The following is a 21,653-nucleotide window of genomic DNA, read 5'->3' as shown; positions in this document are numbered from 1 at the left end:
GCCCCCCTTGGTTGGCTTCCACTAACTTAAGAACACAAGAAGTAATCCAAAATCCCTCTCTCATTAAAATTTCTCTTTTTGTTACATGTTTGAACAATTTTTAGAGAGAAAAGAACAGCTTTAGAATTTACAAATCTCTTTACTAACTCTAACATTCCATATATCTAGAAGATTAGAACTTATTACATAACATAACATAAAACTCATAAGCAAACATCATTAGTAGAAAAAGGGAAATGTGTCAACCATGACTCTTGAAACATTTATTGAATAATAGAATAATAGTATATAGATAGGGTAACTAGTTAGTTTTCTAAAATAACTCCTTCCACATACACGGCTTATTACTCGACATTGACCTATGTTTCATGAATTGACTAGTCCCCACTACTCCTTATTTAACACATTGCCTACCACTCCTCGCACCACTTCCATGTTTCTTGAAAATTAGTAACATTTGAACATATACAACAATATTTATACTCTCACTCAAATATTAAAACATAGCTTAAAACATTTATATGAAATATTGCACTTTATATATAATATTTAAGCAAGGTACATCATAACCACTATCCATAGGTTTAATAGGTTTTGGTTGTATGCAACATAATTTCTTAAGACATTTAAAACAAGTATTTTAGAATTTTTTTATAATGGGTTAATAAAGTAAAGATTAGACTATAAAACTATATCAAATTTGAGACATTAATTTGTCTCATCATCTACCCCCCACTATGCCAATGCTTGTCCTCAAGCATTATACTTCTCTGCCATTTCTTTGAAATCTCCCAATGTTGTCTTCCCCTATTTCCCACTTCTAAAGGTATAGAACCATCCTCTAGATTGTCTCCAATGCTCACTCAAGTGTTCTTCAACTAATGGATCTAACCTAGTATCATTGCTTTCATACAGGGGCCAAAGAAGTGTAGGAGGCTAGAAGGTTAGTGTCATCCACAACTCTTTTCTGATATGCCTTCCCAATTGCACATATTTAGGCAATCTATTTAATGATGCCTCAAAATAAATAGGGTTGTGTGGTTCATCCTTCTTAAAAGAATCTAGTAGTTGGCTCCATCTATTTCTAAGTCCTAAAAGTGCTCTATGTTGTGTAAAATTAGGAAGTTCTCAATACTCCTTGTAAAATTTCTCCCTTTCTTCAAACACCTCCTCTCTAATTTATAGTTTTGGCCTTACACAAGTCAATTTGAAGCAATCTCTCAGGAGATCATAAGCCTTATTGGATTCAGCCCAGAGTAGCAATGAATTAGATTTTTCAAGGTCTCTATAAGCATCCAATTGTCTATCATAATTGGTTTCATTGTGTATCCATGAAATTAGAGCCCTTAAGTGAACATCCCCTATGTAGAGCAAGGGATTCCATTCTATTTCTTATGGGATTATAAAATTATGTAAGTAGAGCTCACACAACAAGTTCTTTTGCCATGAGGGCAAGGTTTGATGCACATCATAGAAATCTTGAGCATTCTTAAATTCACAATTTATTTTTCACATCATCATCATCAATTGGAACAACAAAAACTATTCTTTCAAACACATAGCATACACCCTTGGGGATAGTCTATAGGCTATAACTTGATCAGCTAGCTTCAAGCTTTATTCATTTCTTGCTACTTTTTTTTCTAGTTGCTCCTTTAGAGATTTAATTTCTTGTCTTTGTCAAATATTGCATTTTGCATCTAGTCTCACTCTTGTTTATACAAGGCTCTCTAAAATATAAAATGATTGTATAAACCAAATGATATTGATTGAATTGTTGATGACAAAAATTCTCAAGTTTTAGATTTCATCTTTTGGTCTCTAGCAACTTGTTAGAAATACTAGGCATACTAGGAAGATTTATAAGGGATCAGAGAGACATTGGAATATTTAGAGACTAATGGCATGATAGGTTGCTCACTACTGGGTGTTTCTTCTAGAATAGTAGTAAGATTTGATTGGCATGTGTCCTGATTCTCTTGTGGTGTCTCCTTTATAGACTTAGCTTCATGTGTTTCTATGTTTTGGGGCTCTACTTGCGTAGGAGAGTCATCTAGGATGTATTCAACTACTAACTCTATTTGAGATTTTGGGGCATTTGATTTTTTAGTACAAGCTAAAGATACTCAACCTTGCATGTGAGGGCTTCTATATATAGGATCTTCTTCAATTTTGATGACTTTAGGGGTCCATTTTGGCTTAGGCATGACTTGAGTAGATGTTGCATGATTAGTTACTATAGGAACATACCTCTTTCTTTTTGTTACCTTAATAGAGGATTTTGTATTTCCTTCTATAGGTTACAATTAACCTTACCCTTGCCTTTACCCATAGAAGAGCTCATCATATCCTCCTTTAAATTAGGCTTAGCAAACTTATTAGGAGAGGGTTCTTTTTCCTTCTCAGCTGGATTTTGAATTGGCTCTTTGGTTTCTTCCTCATTTTCTAAATTTTGAGGAGTAGGATTAACTTGTGGCTATAAGGTTTTGGTTTCAACAAAAATTTTCCCATGAAATAGGGTAAGAGTCCCTATGAGATCTTTCCACTAAAAGTTTAATAAGGGAATTATGGGAAACAAAATGTGGCTTTCCTTTTTGGGTTTCCTCTACACTAATACATAATATATTCTAAATAAAGTTGGGAATATTGACTTGCATATTATGCCTTATGTAGCTAAGCAATTTAAAATGATGAGCATGTAAATTTGAGAATGTACCTTCATAGGTTAAATATCTGATAATGTCGGTTGGTAGGTCTAGATATAGAGGTGGAAGAAAAAGTATCTTGCATCCTTGTTTTGTAATGTCCAGCTGAGGCTCACCTTGCTAAGTAAATTGTACTCTTAATCTCCAAACAGAGGCTTCGCCTTCATCAAATATTGTCATGAACTCCATTGCCACTTCCTCACTAAATTTTGTTAATTGTAAGAAATAACTAAGTCATCCATAAGCATGGAATCACCACACTGCTTCAATATCTATGAGTAAAATATTATGCATGACTAGCTCATTCCTCTTCAACTATCCTCCCATCCTTAAAATGTCTAAATTCCACTCTTGCTACTATGACAATTTTTATCCCTCTTACCTCTACAAATTTTCTTTGCCTTGAGTGTCAAAACTAATTTGTAAATAATGCCATAAAAATGCCATATTTTTTTACCACTTCTCATAATCAAGGCCCCTTCATTTCCGACATGTAGAACAATGATGCATTAATGGTGGAGTACATTGAGGCTTTAACTAAAAAAATTTCCATAATAGCTCTTAGTCCTTTCAATCATGCCAAGTACAAGAGATATTTTCCCAAAATTGCAATAAAAGGTATGGTGGATATAGAAAGATTTTAAAAATTAATGAAATAAAAACTATCAGACTTCCATCAAAGTACATTCTTTGATGTAGAAATGACTAGGATATCATGGATGTGACATTTGGAAATTACTACACTTTCTTGACCCCCCACTAGAATTTGACAAGTATCCTCACTTTAAAAAAAAATTTATGGAAAGGGAAACTAGTTTAAGGCTTATATGATATATATAATGTAGTATTAGATATAAATGTCAATACCTATATTTTAAAAAATGAATAAAGAGTCAAATAAATTATTGTACCTAAAAATTTGAAATTATACACTTGCATGCAAGTCGACAAGGTGGCAAAGGTTGATGATCATAGAAATTGCTGACAATTTTGTTTATTGAAAGAAAGAAAAATAGAGTGTGGTTGACATGGATTGTGGATGGAAGAATGGGGCCTCATACATAAATGAGGTTTTATTATGAAAATTCCTAGAATTCTATCATTGTATTGCCACATGAAGAAGATTTTAATCTTCTATTGTTGGAACTATGTTCAGAAGAGCTAGAGCACTTGATGATTGAAATTATTGTAGGAACTATGTTTTAGTCTATGGCTTATGATAGAGACATATATTATGGCCATTTACAAGTAACTTAAATTGAACAAGATCAATGGTTGTGAGTTGCACTACACCATTTTCAAATAAATGATAAATTTCATAAGGCCCTAACCATTAAGTCTACAATTTCCCTAGATTCTCTTTGAAATGAGAATCATGTAGAAGTGCCCAGTCTCCTACTTGAAATATTTTATCCATGATATATACATCATGACACTATTTTCACTACTATTGAATAATTTATGTTCTTTCTAGAGCTCTCTTTTGTATTTCATCTAATGAATTTAAATGGAGGAGTCTCTCTTATTGTTCTACAGGAAGATTGATGTTAAAATCTAAAGTAGTGCATAGTGTCTTGTGTTGGAATTCAATGGGAAACATTGTTGCTTTACCATAGATAAACTCAAATGGATTGAATCTATTTGTTGTCTTCCATGTGGTTTGGTATGCCCAAAAAGCTTCAGTTAGTCTTCTTGTCTAGTCCTTCTTGTGTACGTATATTATTTTTGTTAGAATGGCTTCAAGTTCTCTATTGGTAACCTCTGCTTGTCCATTTTCTTGAGGGTGATAAGGACTAGATTTATGATTCCTTATGTTTTACTCCTTTATAATCTTGGTGATCAAGTTTGATGTAAACTAAGCTCCTTGATCTATGACAAGTTCTCTAGGCACTCCATAGCAGGTGAATATTTCTTCATAGAGGAACTGAGCTACTTTCTCATCTCTGAAACTTTTCATTGGTCTAACTTCCACCCATTTAGTGACATAATCTATATATACTAGGATTTAATATTTTCCACTTCATGGTGGATCAATTGGGCCTATGAAGTCCATTCCCCACTTATCAAAAGGTGTGACTACAACCTATGGAGTGAGTGGCATCTCATCAATTTTGGTTGGTCGGCCCATCCTTTGACATTTTTCACACTTAGATGTATATGTCATTGCATCCTTATGTAGAGTTGGCCAATAATATCTTGTTCTAAGAATCTTTAGTACTATTCTTTTCCTTGCAAAATGGCCTCTACATGGTTCATCATGACAAGCATGAAGTATATCATATATCTCATCTTCCCTAACACACCTCCTCTAACTTGGTCTAGTCCTACATAGAAGGGGTTTTTATCTATCTAATAATATTGAAAACATTTCTCCGATAGTCTTCTCTTTTCTTTATAAGAGAAGTATGGGGGAAATCTATTTGTAGCAAGATAATTTTCAATGTCTACATACCATGGTGTATGGGTTACTATATGGAACAAGTGCTCATCTAGAAATGTGTCTTCAATTAGAGTTGAATCTTCATCAACAATGGTCAATCTAGACAAATAATCTACAACTTTATTGGATTTTCCTAGCTTATCAATGATAGTAATGTCAAATTCCTTTAATAGCAAGAGCCATCTTGCTAATCTACCAGTGACAATTGGTTTATTCATTAAATACCTTATAGTTGAGTGATCAATGTGAACAAAATTTGGATATTTAGTCACATAATGCCTAAATTTGATCAATGCATAGACTATAGGTAATAGTTCTTTTTCTATTACTGTGTAATTCAGCTCAGGTCCATGAAGAGTTTTACTAATATAGTATATGGAATTCTCAAGATTGGTAGGTTTCTTCCCTAATATAGCTCCTACAACATAGTCTGATGCATCTATACAAATATGAAATGGAATTGACCAATTAGGTCCTTGTAAAATTGGTGCAGTGGTGAGAATTTTCTTATGCTGTAGGAAGGCTTCATTACATTTGTGTGTCCAAATGAATTCAGCTTGCTTAGTCAGCAATGTGTACAAAGAACTAGCTATTTTGGTGAAATCTTTTATGAAACGCTTATAATAGCCAACATGACCTAAAAAAGATATTACATATTTTGGTTTTGTAGGTATGGGAAATGTTAGAATTACCTCTATCTTAGTTGGATCCACTTGTATTCCTATAGTTGATATGAAATGACTAAGTACCACACCTTCTTGCATGAGCATAAAACATTTTTCACTATTAAGTGCTAGATTATGTTCTTTACATAAGATAAGAACCTTTTCAAAATTTATCATGGCTTCTTCAAAGGTGACTCCAAATGTTGTGAAATCATCCATATATATTTCCATACAATCATCTGATATATCAGCAAAAATGGTAATGATAGCTTGTTGAAATGTTGCAAGAGCATTACACAGGCAAAATGGAAAAAAAATATATACAAAAGTACCCCATGGGCATGTAAATATGGTTTTTTCTTGATATTTAGGAGCAATACTTATTTGATTATAATCATTGTACCCATCTTAAAAAGAGAAATACCTCTTTCTAGCTAGAGTATGCAAAACTTGATCTATGAATGGTAAAGGAAAGTGGCACCCATCTACTATCAGATATAGGATAAATAAAGCCACATCAAGCAATTTTTGGAATTTAGTTTTAACTATTTCTCTAAGGGCTAGATTAATCCTTCTCTAGGGTTGATGGAGTGGTAGGCACCCTTAATTGATGTATATTCTATGAGTAAATAATGTAGGACTCAACCCTTTCATATCCCCATAGTCCCATGAAAAACCTTTTTATGTTTTTGAAGAAGCTTTGTTTGTTAAATATAGTGGATCTCTGATAGATAAACAATTACAAAAGAATGCTTACAGATAAGTTCTAATTTGAATTATGTAGAATATAAGTACTTATCTCTAACTATGACTTGCAGCAAAATGTTTTGATTGGCTTCCTCCTTCAACAATAGTCAATGCACTAGATTGCTATATAACAAAAGAGATGAAGATGATAACACTAATATTTCACAATACTGATGTTTCTCTACAAGTACTTAGATGCCTTATATTAATGATTTTCCCTATGGAAATGTGTAAGTATATATAGGTAGTGTAAAGGCATGACTCTAAAGAGTCATGTCTCTACATGGCCCAAGAGCCATGTAGGGACATGCCTCTTTGAAGGCATGTTAGTTTAGATAACTACCAAACTTAATCATAAGTCACCACTCGATAATAAATCAAGGGCCTAATAATGATCAACACTTGATAGAGGTAAAGCATGGAGGTATGAAGCTCGATACAAGTAGGACATTAAAGTCACTTATAATATGAAGCTTGACCATTATAAAGTTGGTCAATAATATGCTCTCGTCACTATTATTAATTCAGATGCATGATAGAGGTGTAAGTATATGTATATGTATGCATTTGTCAATATGTATATATGTACATATGCTTATATCTCTGTGGTGCATAGAAAACAATGGTAGCATAATTTTGATGCTTATATCTCTATGATGCATAACAAAAAATCATAACATAATTGTGATGCTTATATCTCTGTGGTGCATAGCGAATAGTGGTAACATAAGAGATTCATGTTTCGCTTCTTCTAACACTAAACATTAGCACTCCCTCTTTAGCTATGGAGAAGTAAAACATTAATTAAATTAGAATCATCATATGAAAAACACAATATGAATAGTAAATGATCTCTACTTGCACTTAAGCAATGTCTAGAGATAGCATATAAAATCTCTACTTGCACTTAAGCAATGTCTAGAGATAGCATATAAAATCTCTACTTGCACTTAAGCAATGTCTAGAGATAGCATACATAGTCTCTACTTGCACTTAAGCAATGTCTAGAGATAGCACATATAATCTCTACTTGCACTTAAGAAATGTCTAGAGATAGCTCATATAATCTCTACATGCACTTAAGCAATGTCTAGAGAAGCTCAGAAATAATCTCTACTTGCACTTAAGCAATGTATAGAGAAGCCCAAAAAATAATCTATACTTGCACTTAAGCAATGTCTAGAGAAGCCCAAAAATAATCTCTACTTGCACTTAAGCAATGTCTAGAGAAGCCCAAAAATAGATGTATTATTTACAAGATTGTCACCTTGTAAATAATTTTCTATAAATGTCCATGAAACATCGTCACCTTTCATTACATATCAAATACTATTAGGTAATCAATGGAGACATAATCTTAAATGAAATAGACCTTTTATTTCAAAAATTTGCCATTACAATGAATCATACCAAGTTTTTCTTTGAAGAATTTCAGTTTCACTTTAGTAAGAGGCTTGGTAAGGATATCAACCATTTGATCAGTTGTACATATATATTCCAATTGAATGACTCCTTGATTAACCATGTCTCTGATGTAATGAAATGGAATTTCAATAAGTTTGGAGTGATTGTTAAACACGGGATTAGAAGAAAGCTTAATACAACTTTAAATATCACAATAAATCATTATGGGCTTCAAATGTCTTTTGAAGAGATCTAACAAAAACTTTCATAGCCATACTACTTCTCTGGCACCCAAGGAAGATGCAATGTATTCGACTTTAGTAGAACTTAATGCTACTAAAGTTTGTTTCCAACTAGGTTAGGAAATCATCCTAGATCACTAAAACAATATCCTGAAGTGCTCTTTTGCTCAATAGAAATTCCAACCCAATCAGAATCTAAGCATCCAATTAGTTCAAAGTTGACTTTGTCATATTTTATTCCCATTCCAATAGTGCCCTTCAGATACCTCAAAATGTATTTAGCTACATGCAAATGTATCTTCTTAGGAGCACACATAAATTGACTCAAGGTGTGAGTTGCATAGCATATGTCTAGATGAGTATTAACTAGATACTTCAGGGATCCAATAATTTTTCTATAGTAACTAGGATCTATAGCCTCAAATTTGTTCATATCAGCTTTTAGTTTGTGTAGATTTATTTCCATAGGGGTAGTAGCTAGTTTACATTCCATAATTCCAAACTTGGTTAATTTATCAATCGTTTATTTTCCCTGATTTAGTATAATATAGTTGTCTAGCTACCAGATTTCTAATCTTAAATAGTAGTGAAGTAACCCTAGGTCCTTCATTTCAAATTTTGTAGTGAGATCTTGCTTACATTTTTCTATGAGATGTTCATCACCTGTAATTAGCAAATCATCAACATATAATACAAGGATAACCATATCATCACCTTCAATTTTGAAGTATAGATTTAGGTCAGCTTCATTTTTGGCATATCCCAATTCCAGTAGGTGATTATCTATTCTTTCATTATAGGCTTTGGGAGCCTATTTAAGACCATACAGTTATTTCTTTAATTTACAAACATGAGTCTTGTAGTCATAGTTATTGAACCCTTATGGTTGTTCAATGTAAACTTCTTCTTTAATCTTACAATTAAGAAATGCTATTTTGATATCCATCTGATATACTTTCCATCCTTTAGATGCTGCAATAGCTAGGATTGTTTTGACTAAAGTGTACTAGGCAATAGGGGCAAAGGTTTCTTCATAGTCAATACCTTCTTTTTGAGAGAAACCTAAGGCTACAAATCTTGCCTTGTATTTTTTGATAATACCATCTACAGCATGTTTAATCTTGAACAACCATTTGGAAGAAATAATTGATTTGTTCTTAGGTCCTGGTACAATGTCTCATATATCATTCTTTAATATAGAATTATATTCCTCAATCATAGCTTCCTTCCAAGATTGATGTGAAATTACTTCTTCAACATTAATAGGTTCAGATTTTATGAGTTTAGATAGTAATGCAACATAACAAGATTGATTTTTGGTCCTCTTACTTTCTTGAATTACTTTATTTGGTTCAACTTGATTTTCTACTATTATTTTTCTAGCACAAAGGGGTCTCTTCTTATTGGTATGGTTGATGTTTCTAGATTTTGTATGATTAGACATGGAAGAGATGTCAGAATTATCCCCCCTCTCAATTTTTGTAGGTTGATCTTCTTCTAAAATGGATTCATCACTATTACTAGAAATTTTAAAAGTTGTTTCTTCTTTAAATATTACATCTCTACTAATATCAATTGTCCTTTTCCCAAGAATGTAGATCCTTTACCTTTTTGTAGTTTCACTATAACCAATGAATATTCTCTTTTTCCCAGAAGGCTCCAATTTGGTTCTCTTTTCTTTTGGTATGTGAATATAGATTAGACATTCAAATATTTTTAGGTGGCTTAAATCTAGTTTAACACCTATAGATACTTCTTTTGGAATGGTATTTTCTAATATGGAGTGAGGTGAGTGATTTTGAATGTCGGCAATAGTATTGGATGCTTTAACCCAAAAAGAGTAATGAAGATTTTGATCATGTAACATGGCTTTGGCTAATTCAATAATAGATCTATTTTTCCTTTTAGTTATTCCATTCTATTGAGGATTATAAGCTACATTAAACTCCATCTTAATCCCAGTAGAAATATAGAAGATTTTAAAGATATCAGATGTGAATTCACCCCCATTGTTAGACCTTAGGGTTTTGATCTTTTGACCTAATTGATTTTCAACTAAGGCTTTAAAATATTTAAACTTGGATAAGACCTTAGATGACTTGTTTTTTTTGAGAAAATAAATGCAAGTTCTCCTAGAGTAATCATCAATGAAAATTATATAGAAAAGGCATCCATTAATGCAGGGGACTGACATAGGACCACAAAGATCTGTATGAATCAATTCAAGAATGAATTCATATTTATGATCACTTTTGGGAAAGGAATGTTTAGTATTTTTACCTAAAGCACACCCTTTATAGATACTTGAATGTTTTTCTTTTAGATTTTTTAGGCCTTTTACAATTTTACCTATAGATGATAGGGTTCAAAAGTTAAGATGACCTAGTCTTCTATGCCAGATTTCAGTGGAATTTGACTTATCATTACTAAGGGTTAAGTTTAACTTTGGATTTTGATTATTACAAAGCTTATAAAGACTTCCATCCCTGACTCCAATGGAGATGGATTTCCTAATAGATGAGTTCTTAGTACAAGATAAAAATCTATTTTCTTGAAATACAATTTTGTATCCTTGATCAGCAAGTCTGGAGATGGAGACAAGATTTATTTTAATCCTTGGCACATATAGGACATTCTTGAGTTGAAGTGTGATTCCAGAATTCAGTTGAGTAGAACAAGTACCAATCCCTTTAATGGGGTAAGAGGAATTATCTCCAATAGTTACTTCTTTTGATTCATGTTTTGACAAGGTTTCAAACTTATCCTTAAATCTAGTGATATGATGAGAAGCTCCACTTTCTATAATCTAGGTGTTCTGATTAGTGATTTATTTTCTTGAGAGAGCTACTAGAAATGCATAATTTTCTTTATCCATTTTCTCATTATTTTCTTCTTTAACTTCTACCAAAGCTTCTTGGATTTTCTATTTTTCTGGACATACATAATAGGAGTGACAAAGTTTATTACATTTAAAGCATCTTACTTTGGACTAGTCACATTGTTTGTGAGATTTGTGATTTTTATTGAAATCCTTCTTGTTATTCTTAAACTTTCTTTTCTTATTTGATTTGGTATATAATTCTTGGATGTCACCTTCTTGATTTGAACTTAGACCTCTAGAAGCTAGTCTAGACTCCTCTTGAGTGCATTTATTCTTTAGTTGATCAAATTTTGGAAGCTTAGGGTGAGGAATTAAACATTGTATGAAGGTTTCTCATGATAGAGGAAGACCTCTAAGAGTAATCAGGCTTAGTTCCTTATCATCCACTTGGCTTTGCATAATTGCAATTTGATCTTTTAATTTAGTGATTCTTAGGAAGTAAGATGTTATGGATTCTCCATTTCTAATAATCTACTTGTATTGTTAATTTTAAATGTATTTTGGATGGTGGAGAACATTTCAAATGTAGTTTTAAGATTATCTATAGATGGAAGTATGTGATCCTTTACTGAATCTATGATGATTTTCATTGCTTTATTATTATGCCTTTTCCATGTTACTTTCTTAGATTCATTTTCAAGCATGGGTAAATTGGAGTCAATGTAATTTTATAATTCCACCTCTTTTAGTACGATTAATAATCTATTTTTCCAAGATGAGAAGTTTGATGCTCCATCTAGCCTATCTTCTATTCTTACACGATTCACCATTTTAATACTTTGTTTTAAAACTTTCCTTCTTTTAAATTTTGAATCAGTTTAGAATGAATATTTTTAAAGAGTTTTCTTATTAGTACAACTCTGATACCAAGTTAAATATAGTGGATCTTTAATAGATAAACAATTACAAAACAATGCTTGCAGATAAGTTCTAATTTGAATTATGTAGAATATCAATACTTATCTCTAACTGTGACTTGCAGAAAAATATTTTGATTGTCTTCCTCCTTCAACAATAATCAATGCATTGGATCACTATATAACAAAAGAGATGAAGATGATAACAGTAATATTTCACAATGTTGATGTTTCTTTGCAGGTACTAGGATGCCTTATATTAATGTTTTTCCCTACAGTAGTGTGTAAGTATATATAGGTAGTGTAAAGACATGACTCTGAAGAGTCATGTCTCTACATGGCCCAAGAGCCATGTAGGGACATGCCTCTTTGGAGGCATGTTAGTTAAGATAACTACCAAACTTAATCATAAGTCACTGCCTGATAATAAATCAAGGACCCAATAATGATCAACACTTGATAGAGGCAAAGCACGGGGGTATGAAATTTGATAGAAGCAATACATTGAAGTCACTGATAATATGAAGGCTGACCATTATAAAGTTGGTCAATAATATGCTCTCTTTACTATCAATAATTCTGATGCATGACAAAGGTGTAAGTATGCATATGTCAATATGTATATATGTATGTATTCTTGTATCTCTGTGGTGCATAGCAAATAGTGGTAGCATAATTTTGATTCTTATATCTCTTTGATGCATAGCAAATAGTTGTAACATAATTCTGATGCTTATATCTCTATAGTCCATAGAAAATAGTGGTAACATAAGAGATTTATTTTTTGCTTCTTCTGATGCTAAATATTAACATTTTTAACTGGCTCATTTGTATGGAAGATAATTTAGGATCGGCATGAAGATTATGACCTTTTGACAGCTCAAAAATAGTGGTAGACTCTATCATAGTAGCTTCAAAGATTGGACTTGTATCTAATTCACATGGTAAGAGTTGATGAATAATGTCTGGTTCTTTAAGTAGAATACAATTCTCATTACATTCCTCATATGTGGTTAACTCTAACATGGAACTATCATATACATCTTTCTCTACCACACAAGTGTTAGTAAGGGTACTTTGAATTACTAAATCCTCTTCTTGTAGCTTTAGGAAAGATTTTCTATGTAACATCATACTTAAATCTGGTTGTGGTTGGACTAGAGGATATAAATCAAATTTCTTTTTTGCTTGACCATTAGATATGATCATATTCCCTAATCTACAACTTATATTTTCATTAGTTGTAGCTAACCATGGTCATCCTAGGATGATAGGGTAACTAGATAAATTAACTTTGGAAGATAGAATCGTGAAATCTATAGGATACTCTAGAGAGTCTAGGGTTACAACTGTGTTTTCTATCATCCCATTAGGAGTGACTGTAGAATTATCTGCAAGTTGCATAATTGTGGGAGTGGCCCTTAATCCTTCTATTTTCAACTTCTTCATACTATCCTTGGCCATGATGTTTATAATGGAACCAAGATCAATTAAAGAATTTTTAATAGGCTAACCATTTATAATCACATTCACAACTAGACTACCTAGATCAAAATATTTAGGAGTGATCAATTTTCTAACATAGTGTCAGCCAATTGTCCCACATAATTGACTATAATTAGGTCCTTTTTCTTCCTCCTAGGCTTCTTCAGGTAGGCTTCTATAATGACTTTTCCATAGATGGGAATATCTTTAATATCTTGGAATAGGGGTATTTGGACATGTGTATTCTTTAACTAATTAATAATATCAAAAGATTGTTCCTCTATTTGTACAAGTTTACTTTGTACAAGATTTTTATCAAAGGTAGTTCAACTGCTAGCTGGGCTTGAGCTAAAATAGTGACATTAGTTGGGTCAACCTCTTTAGAAACTAGGGGTTTTGATGTTGTAGGAGTATCTGGTATTTTAGTTATAAGAGGTAGCTTAGGCACTAGTATGGTTGTACTAGATCTCAAATGTATATTTGCAACATTTAGAGCGTAAGCAAGATATTGTTGAGCATCAGTAGAGTACATGGGTTGTTGTGACTACTAGTTATTTGGATTTGGCTAAGGTTGTGCAAGTAACTAGGTCCATTTTTTAGGTTGAGGATTCATAGGTAGTGGCATTAGTGTAGGTTGTTGGACTGGGGGTGGTAGTTGTAGAGTACTAGGATTTTGGTTAGGCCATTGTTGAGGTCCTCTCCATTGGTTTGTGGACTACCAATTACCCTAGGGTAGTTGTCATTAGTTCTACTTGTTCTTCCATTGATTATTTTGTTGGTTGGGCTAAGAATATTAGGAGTTCTAAGGCCATTGGAGTTGTTCCAGATTATTTTTCCAAGCATTATTCTAATTAGGTTGACTATATTATGGAGGACCTTGGGTATTATGGTTTTTCCATTGATTACCATATAGATTTGAATTTTGCAAAGGGTTCTAAGGCATACCTTGATGTTGGACCCATGGCTAGTGTTGAGAAATAAAGAATATTTACTCATCATCTCTATCTATCTAGATGTACTTAGTTGGAAGATGTTGGTTTTCCATGCTAGCGTTTAGTTTGCATTAGCAATCCTTCTTTTGCTTCCAGCAATGATGATAGTATTTAGCAAGTTGTAATTTGGCTTTTGCATGCTTCTTCTTTGTAGTCATTGTGTCGAGATGTGTGGCAACATAATTTATAATGTCCTACTTGAAATCTGAGAGTAGATTAGATATATTGAGCTTTGAAATACCCTAACTAATTCATTTGATAGTTGTAGCTCAGTGTCCTTTCCCTTTCTTCATGGTTGATCTTGAGTAATTAAGACAAATCTTTTTGAGATCATCCTAAGAATATTGAAACATATCTCCTCTAGTCATCAAGTCTAATGCTTCTAGACAACTATCATTCGCACCTCTTAAAAAGACTAGCTTTCATGAATCCTCGGATAACACATGTTGTGGATTCTCTGTAGTGTAATCAAGAAATGTGAAACATAGGCTTCCAATTTTTCTTCCTCCTTTTGTGATATTTTAAAAATATCATCTCCTCTTGAATCATTTTCTTTGAAATACTCTTTGTATTTATCCATAAATAGAGTTTGCATTTCATCCCAAGTACCTGCTACATTGGCTCCTAAACCCATGAACCATCATAAAGCTAATTCTTTCAATATTGCTAGAAATAATTTGAGCTTGTGGACATCAATGTTGTAGTTAAAACTATGATAGAGTATGTCAAATTCAAACAAGAAAGTATTAGTATCTTCAATTGCAAGGCCATAAAACTTTGGGAGAGCATTTGGAGGTATATTCTTAAGATTAGCATTGGTTACAAGGCTTGGGAGAGGAAATGGAAAAATAGGTTGTGCCATTACTAGAGGTATTTGATTATGAGGTTGCTATTGAAAAGGGATATTGGGCACTTGATTTTTAACAACTGGTGGATTTGGAGTAGTACTATCAAGAGTACTGACCAAAATTTCAGCAAAAGGTTGAAGGTCACTTGTATCCAAATGATTTTCCCTTGAGGACGATTCTATAGGAAAAATAGGGCATGCATCTAAAAAAGGAAACTCAACTTCTTCTTCAATTTCTTTTTTCAAATTAACAAGTTGCCATGAAAGAAATCTTCCATATTCATCTTGTGGTCTTCCTCTTCGATGCATGCAATTGAATTGGTGACTTGTGAATCAAACACTCAATCTTCTCATTTCTAACTAACACACTAATCTAGAAACAAAGGACTCGGGAAGGTTCCTAGTTTGACACCATACCCGACAACAGTTCCAAAAATGTAGGTTTCCATAATAGATCAAGATAATCATACTCCTATTCTACTAACAAGGGTGCTATATCTAATTTTGAGGACCATCTATTCCATTATGAAAATACATTTGAATTGTCAACCCCGAGATGTAGGACTTGAAATGATTTAGCATAGTATGTGCACTAATTTATTTTGAGTCTTAGCACCTATGCTATAGGAAAGTAAAATTCATGAAAGGAATCTATACTATTGATACAGAATAGTAAACACAATTAGACTATCAATAGGGAAATGTAGAAACTACATATAAGAGAATTCTAAACTAGTTAACAATTCAAATATCTGCTATGATAGTTTTCCATAAGTGTTGTGGGAACTCTCATAGTAACTATGTTGTAGGACTAATACAATAAATCCATCTTAAATAGAAAATTACCAAAAATGAATCTACTCTACCTAAATCTATTCCACTTCCCAAGTGGGCCACCTTGGTTGGCTTCAACTAACTTAAGAACACAACAAGTAATCCAAAATCACTCTCTCATTATAATTTATCTTTTTGTTACATGTTTGAACAATTTTTAGAGAATAGAGAAAAACTTCAAAATTTCTAAATCTCTTTACTAATCTAACATTCCATATATATAGAACATTGGAACTTATTACAAAACATAACATAAAACTCATAAGAAAATGTCATCAGTAGAAAAAGGGCAGGATGTCAAGCATGACTCTTGAAACATTGATTGAATAATAGAATAATAGTCTATAGATATGGTAACAAGTTAGTTTTTTGAAATAACTCCTTCCACATACATGGCTTATTACCCGATGCTGACCTACATTTCATGCATTGACCAGTCTCCACTACTCCTTATTTAACACATTGTCTACCACTCTTCATGCCACTTCCACATTTCCTGCAAATTAGTAACATCTGAACATATACAACAATATTTCTACTCACACTCAAATATTAAAACATAACTTAAAAAATTTATATGAAATACTGCACTTTATATATAATATTTAAGCAAGGTGTGTCATAACCACTATCCATATGTTTAATAGGTTCTAGCTGTATGCAACATAAGTTCTTAAGACATAAAAAAAAAATGTTTTGGAAATGTTTTCTCATGGATTAAAAGAGTAAAGATCAGACTATAAAACTATATCAAATTTGAGACATTAATTTGTCTCATCAGTTACCAAATGTGGTATGCTTCTTGATATGATGATGTGGTTGATAGTGCCACATGTCATGACATTGCTATATTGCAATAATGTAGCACTCTATGAGGTGACGATATAGGATGACGATATACAATTACACAAGATTCGTTAACTATATATATTCCTTGTTAGAGAATGGACCCTCTTAGGAGTCTATAAACATATTAAGTACATAAGAGTTCTTATTAGGATACTTTGAATCCTTGTTAGGAGTTGTGCCAACCTTGCTAGGAGTTGTAGTAGACAAAAGATCTCTCTATACAACTGATCTCTCAACTATTCCTTGAAGAATAATTGTTCATACTATGATTTAACCTCTTTCCTCTATCCTATCAATTGGACCAATAATTTTTGGACCTTATAGAGTAGGTTACAAACCTCCAATCTAAATATCAAACCTCAGATGTAACAATAAAACCTTGGCAATGAAGTTCTCTCCAACTTCACTTTTTTCTTCTTATCAACTTGCATCACTTTTGTTCCACTCTTCATGCTTTTTGAAATCATTCAAACATTCATACATTATGAATGAAAATTTCCTTCCTTTATATTTAATCCAAAAAACTATTCCTTGAGTCATCTATTACACCTTCTAAATTAATTATTATAGGACCTCATTAAGAACACATTACACTTAGTGATGACATTAATATGTTGCCTTGTAACTTGAATAAATTTCCATATATGTAATATCATGATGAGCAAGCCTAGCCATGTCATTATTTTAACCTTTTTCTCAAAATAAGAACTCTACTAAGAGATATAACAAGTTTACTAGAATATGCTTCTATAAACTCTATCTCAGAATAACCGTCACCAAAACTTGCATAACTTCTTATAGACTTAATATCACATGCTTCTAGGTTTAGTTACATATACTAGACACTTAGTAGCACATCCCTTTAACTTTTATTGGTGAAAGTACTCAATGATCTATCCATACCAACTTGATCTTTCTGCTATTCTTTTGTCATATACCACAAAAAATGCTACGTTGACATCAATGAGAAAGATAGTCATTAATGTAACATATCAACATGATAATGATATAATTATGTTTCTACAGTACTCCCCCATCAAATTATCATTAGCATTCATGCCTCCAATAATATCCCCCTTTGGCATTGATGGCAACATAGATGAAAAAAATCTAGTTCCAACAATACCAATAGTAAAATATTGTTATCCTTTCTTTTCAAATCCTCTTCATCAATCATTCTCCCCCATTGACATCAATTTCAAAGCTTTCAACAACCATCTATCTTTGACTTGCTCAAGTTTCCAAAGACACTATTCAAAAACACATCTATCAAGAGTCCTAGATGACTTTATCCATCATAAATACTCCCCTATATAGGAAGCATCAACATTCACTCCAAACAACCCTCCAAGGGCACCAACTTCGATAGAGCCTCCAAGGGAAATCCTAGCTCCTTGGGTAGTGGAGGTGTGATAAGGAATGAAAATGGAGATAGTACTATGGCTTTTTTTCTCCTGCTGGGATTCCAAACCAATCATTTTGCAGAAGTGAATGCCGCGTGCAATGTTGTTAAACTAGCTTTTGAAATTGGTGTTATCGATTTATGGCTCGAAGGGGATTCAAATAACATTATAAAGTACATCATTGGAAACTCACATACATCATGGATGATTGCAAATCTAATTGATGAGACACATGAGACCCTCACCAAATTTAATAGAATCCATGTCACTCATATTTTCTAGGAAGCAAACCCAATTGCCAACAGGCTTGCGAATATTGGGGTTGGCGCAGGCCAAAAAATGACTTGGCATCCCAAAATTTGTTTTTCGGTGGATGTTAAAAGTTTGATCAACTTGGAAAAGATCCAAGGAAGTATGGAGAAAATCAAGCTATAATTATGTTTATGAAGGTTTTAAGAAATAAGGGTACTTTTCAAAATGGAAGAATGGGAAATCATAACTGCAGTAATTCATTATTGATTAATCGACATGCTTTGTGGGTTATTTTTTTGCACTTGCTTCTAGAGCAATAGTAGGGCTATTTTTCTTTAGTTATTGCTTACTCTCAGTGGTCCCTTTTAGTCATAGAGTGACGAGCACATGAGTAAAGAGGGTGTGCAGTGTACAAAAATGGTAGGCAAAAGGTACAAAAAGGAGCTGATGGGAGATTTTGAGAAATGGAGTAGGGAGAAAGTGTGGGAAAAGCTAGAAGAGGGTGTGGTTACCAATTATATCATGAAGCTGCATGGATTCGATCAAGAGGTGACCAAAATTATGGTGGGGTCCTGAAAGGATGGTAGGGTGAAGGTGAACGAGGTCTACTTTCAGATGACAAAGGAGGTGATTATGACTATCACCAAAATCCCTATCGAGGGTTTTAAATTCTTTGGGGATAAGAAGCTCTTGGCCAATGTAGTTAGGGACATTATGGAGAGTGAGAAGGGACTGAAGGCATTGAGAAAGATTGACACTTACTATGTCCCTGACTCCATGAAGAAGCGGTGGAGGTATGTTCTAAGAGTTGTTATCAAGTACATCACATTGGACCCTAGGTTTGATAGAGCTTGTACCCACCACTTTGTTATATTGAATCATTTCTAACATAATGCTAATATTTCCTTTCCATATTATTTGTTAACCTCTATGAGCAAGGTAGTGGATAGCTTCAAAAAGAAGCCCACCACAAACCCAGCTCTGCATGAGGGGTTGCTGCTACCTATCCACGAGCACTTCAAGGCTCAGACTATAAGCATCGCTCCCCCTCAGGTAGAGAAGGTGGAGTCTAGTAGTTCTAGTTACTCCTTTGACTTGGATGAAATTCAGAGCCTCAGCTCTGAGGAAGGAGGGATCTCTTCTTCGAGAAATTAGCGACTCACCAAGCTAAAAAATTGCCCTCCCCCATAACCCCTAGTAGAAAAATCCCTAGGGATCTTGGGCAGAAGCCTCTTGAGAAGGATGAGGAGGGAGTTAGTGATGATGAGGAGGAGCTAGAATCTAAGGATGTGGTTAAGGAGATGCAGGAGGAAATCAAGGATGAAAGTGGAATGAAGAAACACAAGAGGGAGAGTTTGGAGGAAGTGCGCTCTCAGTTTGAGGAGGCATCTATTCTGCCCCTATCTCCTATCCACCTCCAAGCCCAACCTGAGGAACACAAAGAGGAGAATGTAGGGTATGCAGAAAGGGAAGCATAGGTCAATGATAGGAGGAAAGCTTGGATAAACTTTAATGTCAAGACTTTGAAGATGGGAATCTTCAGGGAGTCCATGAATCCCCAAATCGTCATGGAAAATCAAGAGGAACAACGGCTAGAAAACTCATTGACCCAGCAATAGTGGCTATTTCAGACAAAGCTAGGGAGATAGGGATGAACCTCTTGAATAATTCTTGTAATAGTATGATTGAAAATTTTAGATCAATCAAATGGCTTTTCCACAAGTTAGAGGAGGTCAAAGAACAAGTGAGACATATTGAGGCAACAAGGAATGGGATGGATGCTAACAAGAGGATGGATTTAGCTAATAGGCTCAGTCTAGAAGAAAGAAGGATAGACAACTTGGAGAACTACAATCAAAACCTTGTGAATCAGAAGTTCTCTTTGTTAAGCTCAATTAACAACAACATCATCTCTCTTACAGGCTGGATCAAAGATAGAGAAATGTAGGATGATGAGGAAGGAAAAGATAGGGATGAAGCTAGAATGGAGGATGACTCTACAAAGGAAAATACCATTCCTAATCAGGACTAGGGGGACCAAAGGGCACAATAGCTAGAAGTGAAGGAGAATCAACTAGCCTTCGAAGCTGCTTAGGTTATGCAAGAGCTGGAGCAAAAGAGCGAGGAATAACTCTCACCAATTATTTTGTTTTTCTTTGTCTTTTGGCTTTTGTTCTAGCTTTAGGCCTTGGTTTTACTTGTCTTTTTTCCTAGTCTTTTCCTAGAACTCTACCTTTTGGCTAGGCTTTATGCTTATTATCAGCCTCTGAACTTATAATTTTTTGGCTGGGCTTTCATGCTTATTATTAGCCTTATATGTTTTAACTTTTGGGTTTTAGGATCCCTATAAAACCTGTTTATCTAATCAAAAACATTCACTCCATAAAAACAATTGTGCTTTATTACACTAGACCGATGCATTCTTGCATCTTCTACTCTGATGTAGGTAGGGGCATAACCCCTAACCTACCTCATGAATACTCAAAAGTCTCTTTTGGAAGAGGCTTGGTGAAAATATCTACAATCTTCTCTTTGGTGCTTACATACTACAATCTAATTTCCTTTTCTGCAACTTTCTCTCAATATGTGATATTTGATAGAAATGTGCTTAGTCATAGAATTCAATACTATATTCTTTGACATATTCACTATGCTTGTGTTATCACAATATACGATAATAGGTTCACTAAATTCTATCCTTATATCCTTCAGCATCTATTTCATCCAAACAACTTAATTACAATTTTTTGTTGTTGTAATATATTTTGCCTCTTTTGTACTTTGTGAGGTATAGTACTACTTCTTTCTTAACCAAGAAACCCGTCTTCCTCCAAGAAAGAAGGTTGCACCACTGATGCTCTTTCTATCATCCACACATCTTGCTCAATTTGCATTAGTATAAGAATATAAAATGAAATCATCATATCAATTATACCACAATCCAAACTCTAGTGTTCCCTTTAGATATCTAGGTATCCTTTTATTTGCTACATAATGTGCTTCTCTAGAATCAAATTAAAATCTTATAACAATTCCAACTATATTTTCCC

The sequence above is a fragment of the Cupressus sempervirens genome, chromosome 10 (assembly GCF_028749045.1).
Source record: "Cupressus sempervirens isolate cs-2001-9-10 chromosome 10, ASM2874904v1, whole genome shotgun sequence".
NCBI classification, from domain to species: Eukaryota; Viridiplantae; Streptophyta; class Pinopsida; order Cupressales; family Cupressaceae; genus Cupressus; species Cupressus sempervirens.
The sequence above is the reverse complement of the archived record's forward strand: the minus strand, read 5'-3'. Positions refer to the sequence as shown.